Source organism: Mycteria americana, chromosome 2 (genome assembly GCF_035582795.1).
Source record: "Mycteria americana isolate JAX WOST 10 ecotype Jacksonville Zoo and Gardens chromosome 2, USCA_MyAme_1.0, whole genome shotgun sequence".
Lineage (NCBI taxonomy): Eukaryota > Metazoa > Chordata > Aves > Ciconiiformes > Ciconiidae > Mycteria > Mycteria americana.
Genome location: NC_134366.1, coordinates 133,135,539 through 133,141,609, shown reverse-complemented (window position 1 = coordinate 133,141,609; position 6,071 = coordinate 133,135,539).

Here is a 6,071-nt window from a genome sequence, read left to right as displayed (position 1 = left end):
CTTCATTCCACTGGAGTCTCTTGTTTCCATGATTTTCTAGTGTCCTGCCAAACTCTACGATTACTAGCCCTTTTTCTAATAATGTGCCACTCTTAGTGAAGCCACCCCTACCAATATGTGCAAGACTGGATGCACAATGAAATCGCGTGTCATCCTGGCAATGGCGGCCTTGATGTTTGCATTTATCAGTGACGTTGATGTTTTCCCAACTGCTTTTGATGACACTGTCTGTGCAGCAACCTGGACAGCCCAAGCAGCAGACTTGCCTGAGGAAAGCATAGCATGCGTCTAGCTGCTGTTTCGTGTGACTAGCTGATTGCTATGGCCAGTTTGGGAACTTTGCTGCACTGAAAATTCTTTTTCAAGTACACCGGTTAGGAAAACATCAAAATTGCACTTCACTGTGGGTTGTGTTAAGGCACGCGAAAGGCAAAAACACAAGTATGGTGACACTTGGACAACAAAGGAAATTTCAGAAGTTGAGTAAATATGTTAACGGTTGGTATCTGGCTTGTTAAAAACGATTGTATCCTTTGGGAGGCCTGAGGATTGAGTTGTAGGCTAATGTCTACTCTATGCTCTCAGCCATTTACATGCGGCTCTCAAGCTTGCCTTTCTCCCACTTGAGCTATCGCTGCAGTATGGTGTAAGAGCTGGGTCGCTAGCAGTGCTTCTTCCAGGCTCTGAGTGCTGCCATGTTATACTGGTATCACACCAAAGACTTGGCCCGTGCTTGGACCTGGAGAAGGCATCCACTGGCCACCAACACTGGTCCCAGTGGCAGCCTCCAGCCTCACCTCTGACCAGGGCTCAGCTTTGGGCCGCAGAACCTGCCCCGGGGCTGGCATTTTTGCAGGTTTCCTTATTCAGAGCAGTGTGATAGGTAACAAGCGTAACACGGTGTACAAAAACTAAACAGCCCACAGTGGCATCCTGCTCCTCAACAACATAAACCCAATTTATGGCTCCCTTTTGTCTGTTGGATCAGCTCCTCACATATATTGTGTTCTACACGTTCTTGTTTTCATTTTCTTCTTTCAGGTGGTCATGTTGTCCATATGCTGTTCATAAATGCAAGCTGAAATTGTTAAAAATACTGTAAGTTCAGTTCAAGTTGTGCATGCCTAAGAGCCATTTGCGCATTTCTTTTGTTGTACAATAGTAAGACTGTCCTGAGTAGACTTCTCGTCTGTTGACACACAGACATCCCGCACACTAGTCTAATGTCTGAGGGATTTTCGGTCATGGTCTCCAACTCCAAACGTCAGTTCACTTGTTGTGCTACAATAATTAAACTGGTTTTCAGGAGAACGCTGCACAGCACTGTTTTAACTTGGTCTGGACCCTAACTCGGTTGCTTAATGGCATTCTAGGAGTCTCTGTCAGGCAAAGAGGAGAATTTCTCATCCCCAGGGAAAGGGCTGCACTCCCACCGCAGTGGGGATGTTTGACCTGGGGGATGTTTGACCTGGGGATGTTTGAGTGAGGATGGAAGTTTGACCTGGGGCCATGGGTGGGTACGGAAGCGGTGAAAGAACAGGCAGGCAGGAAGGGGCTGTGGGAGGGCTTTGCACTTGGGTCGGATGAACTGGAGTGGGTGCCATCACCTCTGCTGTGGGCCTAGACTTGGTGACCCTTTACTCGTCACACATCTGAAGTGAAATGACTCCAAGTTACAGGAATTCTTCTAAATTAAGTGGTATGACCTAAATGAAAGCACAACAAGCATTGTGCTAATCTATGATAATTCTGTTCGGGCAATAGACTGACATGAAACTACACAGACTTGGCTTTTACCTTTTAAAACCACACATTCTTCTTCCAAAGGGATATACTTCTTGGTAGAGTTAAGAATGCATCAAGTTTGCATTCCTCTCATCTGAACGCCACCCAGGCTGGGTGGGTCTGGTGTCTTTGTATTTGCAGGGAGCAAATAACACAATGCACGCTCTATTTTTGCAAGGGGATAGTCTTCAACTAAAGTAAATAAAGGGGATCAAATACGTATGAATTCTGTACTAGGGGAAAGGCAAGTGCCTTTCTACCTGCTTCCCATAATTTTCTGAAATCTTAGTACCTGAATCTGTTGGAAATATTTGCATCAACAGCAAAGATTTTCAATTATTTTAGCAAAAGAAAAGTATCTCTCGTATGTGATGTTTTCTACAGGACTGAACTGACACAGATCTGCTTGCTATTCTGATAAGATCCTAATCTTCTCTTACAGGAATAGTTTTATGCAGGTGTAACAATGGCTTTTGGAACCTAAATTGCACTCCATCCTAACAGATTTAGACCAAGAAATCTTCGTATGACAGAATAACTTTTAGCACTGACACTTGGATCTCTAATGCTAAAAGGACTTGGAGGGGGAAAAAAATCAGAGGCCAGTAGAGGGCTCTGTCTTTTCATGAATGCCCTGAAGAGCCAGAAGGATTTTGGGGACTATGAATTTACATGCCCGTTTCATTTTTTACCAAGGAAAGTCTTTCACCGTTTTTTCTCAGTTGTGGCACGTTTTTAGTTAAGAGGGCACCCACAGAGTTCTAGGGTCTGATCCAGAGGGCTGCACTGAATTGTTACTGTGCAATTCGACAGCTTGTTGTTATTCTAATATATGCTTTCTCTTGTATTTTTAATTTGATTTAATATTGCAGTAAAAGTGCACACTTTTGTACAGTGGGTTTAAGCTACTGGCAATATACTTTCTGTTAAGTAGCTCTTTTCAGGCTTCTTAAAATTTATCCCGTGAATTCAGACATCCGTAACTAGAGCTTGAAAGTCATGGTGTGAACTTCCCATGAAGATGTCTGTGTGCATGCTCATTTCCTAGAAGTTTTGCTTCTGTAAGTCATGAGAATAAGGTCAATTATGACAATTGTACATCCAAGCTTTGTGTGGTTTTAAGTATATAACCGCTTCACCTGCTGCTTCAAGTTAATTGCTCACGTCTGATATTATTGTTAGAGGAGTGACTCCTCCACTTCCATCAGCTCAACAACTTCTACATTTCAGTCTCATGGAAATAATATCTTTATTCTCACCTGCCATAAGTATGACTTGATGACCCTCTGTAAGCCCCCCCCCCCTTTTTTTTCCACTTCTTTCTTAAAATCTGGGTGTTCTCCCACCAGACAAATTTTTATCAGTTTAGTTTAACAAATAAAAAGACCTATTCTGTTGCTTAAGCAATTGAAACACCCCATCTTAGTACTGTTAAAATACCAAGACTTGGTTCTCTAGCTAATATAAATTGCCGTGTATTTTGATATCATTTGAGCTTCTTCCAGCTAGCAAAGAATAGGCTTCTGGTTTGGCCTTTCTTGCATGAGAGCTACCGTACCCATCTTTATCTGGAAATGTTATGTCTTGCAGCAGCAAGTTGGAGCCTCTTGAAGCAACTCCATCATACCTTGCTAGGTTCTTTCTGGCCACTGTGCCAGCAAGAACAGAGAGCGCACTGATATTTTATCAGCTACTTGGTACTGAAATTGTTTGGAGTTTTTTTGTATTTCTGTCACTGGCATTTGTTGTCCTTTGTGTTCATTTCTCACATGGGACAAAAAAAACCCCCGTCATTTTCTCTTTCAGCCTTTTACAGGAAGCTTGCAGTGCTTTTCTCCACAACTGTCTTCCAGTACTGTATTAACAACACGAAAAAGTAATATTATTGCTTTCTTTGCATTGCCTTTTATTCAGACCACATGGATTTCTTGGTGCCTGTGGAACCAAGAAAAAGAAAGGGCCCATGTGCTCCACGCTCCAGCTGCACAGACAAAGCAAGTGTGTGCTGCTCTCCGCCTCTGCAGCCTCTTGCTTAGTCAAACCTGAGGCAAGACGAAAGAGAGGAGTTTTGAAGGACATCCATTTGCTACAACCCAAACTTCAGCCTTCAGCTGCAGGGATTGTTGCTCCCATGGTGAAAGCTAACATAAATGGGTCCTTGTCTGCCAGAGATATGGTATGGATACCAGAAAGTCTGACAACAACAACGAAAAGAAGAGCTGGAGGAAAATAGGCATCCTAATTTTAGAGAGAGAGCTGACAGTGAGGAAAATAGTTTGGGACTTCTATGGGTACATTTGTGTCCAAATATGATGCTAATTTGGGAGTTGTCATTTGTGTGTGCAAGTAATTCCTTCTGTTAATTATATATAGCTACATGTTTTAGCACAATACTTAAAAATAAGATGAGAACTAAGTTCCTTAGCTACTTTGGGACATGAAAGAGAATTAAAAAAGAAAGCTAGTGTTATGGGGTGGGGTTTTTTTAAAAAAAAAAAAGAAAAGAAAGCATTTTCTGTTTGTTTGGACAGCCGTCCTCAGTATAAATTGAAATGCTTTGAATCACTGAATCTTTCTTGGTCCGTGTTCATCACAGGCACTTTCTGCAATGCTGACTGTCTGAACTGGGACTAGGCTGAGCTTTGCTATGTGTCTGCCTTCTGAATGTGGGGGTGGGCTAGGGGTGGTGGTTCATCATTCTACGCACTAATTTGGGTCATCAGAGACAAATGCTTACTGAGTAATACCCTCTGGATTTCTGTTTCCACGTCTAACGCTTTCACCTGTGGGAATTGCATTAGGGCAAACAAAGTCCTACGGAAATAATCTCCCCGGTGAGGACCCTGTTGGGACAATGCCTGTTGCTGCCTCCAGTTTGGCACCATTTCTGTTGGGAAGAGAGGAGCAATTTTCCTCAGGCCAAATCTGCTGAGTCACTTGAAAAAGGAAAATAAGAACAGTTACTACCCATTTTTGAAACTCCACATCTGTGATTCATCCTTCTTATTAAAATTGCAGTTGAGGGGGAAAAATTATGTGAATAATTCCTAAATTCTATCACCCTGATCACTTGTGGGAATGTGATTTGAATTTCTGTGGCTTGAGTCACATGTCCAGGACACTGGGATGAGGAGAGGGACAGAGGAGGATCTAACTGGAAATGAAATTGAGGTTACTTTATATCATAGGGTTTGGGTCGGAAGGGACCTTTAAAGGACATCTAGTCCAACCCCCCCCTACAATAAGCAGGGACATCTTCAAGTAGATCAGGTTGCTCAGAGCCCCGTCCAACCTGACCTTGAATGTTTCCAGGGATGGGGCATCTACCACCTCTCTGGGCAACCTGTTCCGGTGTTTCACCACCCTCATTGTAAAAAATTTCTTCCTTATATCTAGTCTAAATCTACCCTCTTTTTGTTTAAAACCATTACCCCTCTTTTTGTTTAAAACCATTACCCCTTGTCCTATTGCAACAGGCCCTACCAAAAAGTCTGTCCCCACCTTTCTTATAAGCCCCCTTTAAGTACTGAAAGGCTGCAATAAGGTCTCCCCGGAGCCTTCACTTCTCCAGGCTGAACAACCCCAGCTCTCTCAGCCTGTCCTCATAGGAGAGGTGCTCCAGCCCTCTGATCATTCTCATGGCCCTGCTCTGGATCCACTCCAACACGTCCATGTCCTTCTTGTGCTGAGGGCTCCAGAGCTGGACGCAGTACTCCAGGTGGGGTCCCACCAGAGCAGAGTAAGGGGCAGAATCACCTCCCTCGACCTGCTGGCCACGCTTCTTTTGATGCAGCCCAGGATACGGTTGGCCTTCTGGGCTGCGAGTGCACTTTGTTGGCTCATGTCCAGTTTTTCATCCATCATTACCCGCAGGTCCCTCTCCACAGGGCTGCTGTATTGATACGTCCCCCAGCCTGTGTTGATACCAGGGTTTGCCCTGACCCAGGTTCAGGACCTTGCACTTGGCCTTGTTGAACCTCATGAGGTTCACATGGGCCCACTTCTCAAGCTTGTCCAGGTCCCTCTAGATGACATCCTGTCCCTCAGGTCCCCAACTGCACCACTCAGCTTGGTGTTGTCTGCAAACTTGCTGAGGGTGCACTCGATCCCACTGTCTATGTCATTGATGAAGATGTTAAACAGTACTGGTCCCAATACGGACCGCTGAGGGACACCACTCGTCACTGATCTCCAACTGGACATTGAACTGTTGACCACTACCCTCTGGATGCAACCATCCAAACAATTCTTCATCCACCGAACAGTCCACCCATCAAATCCGTATC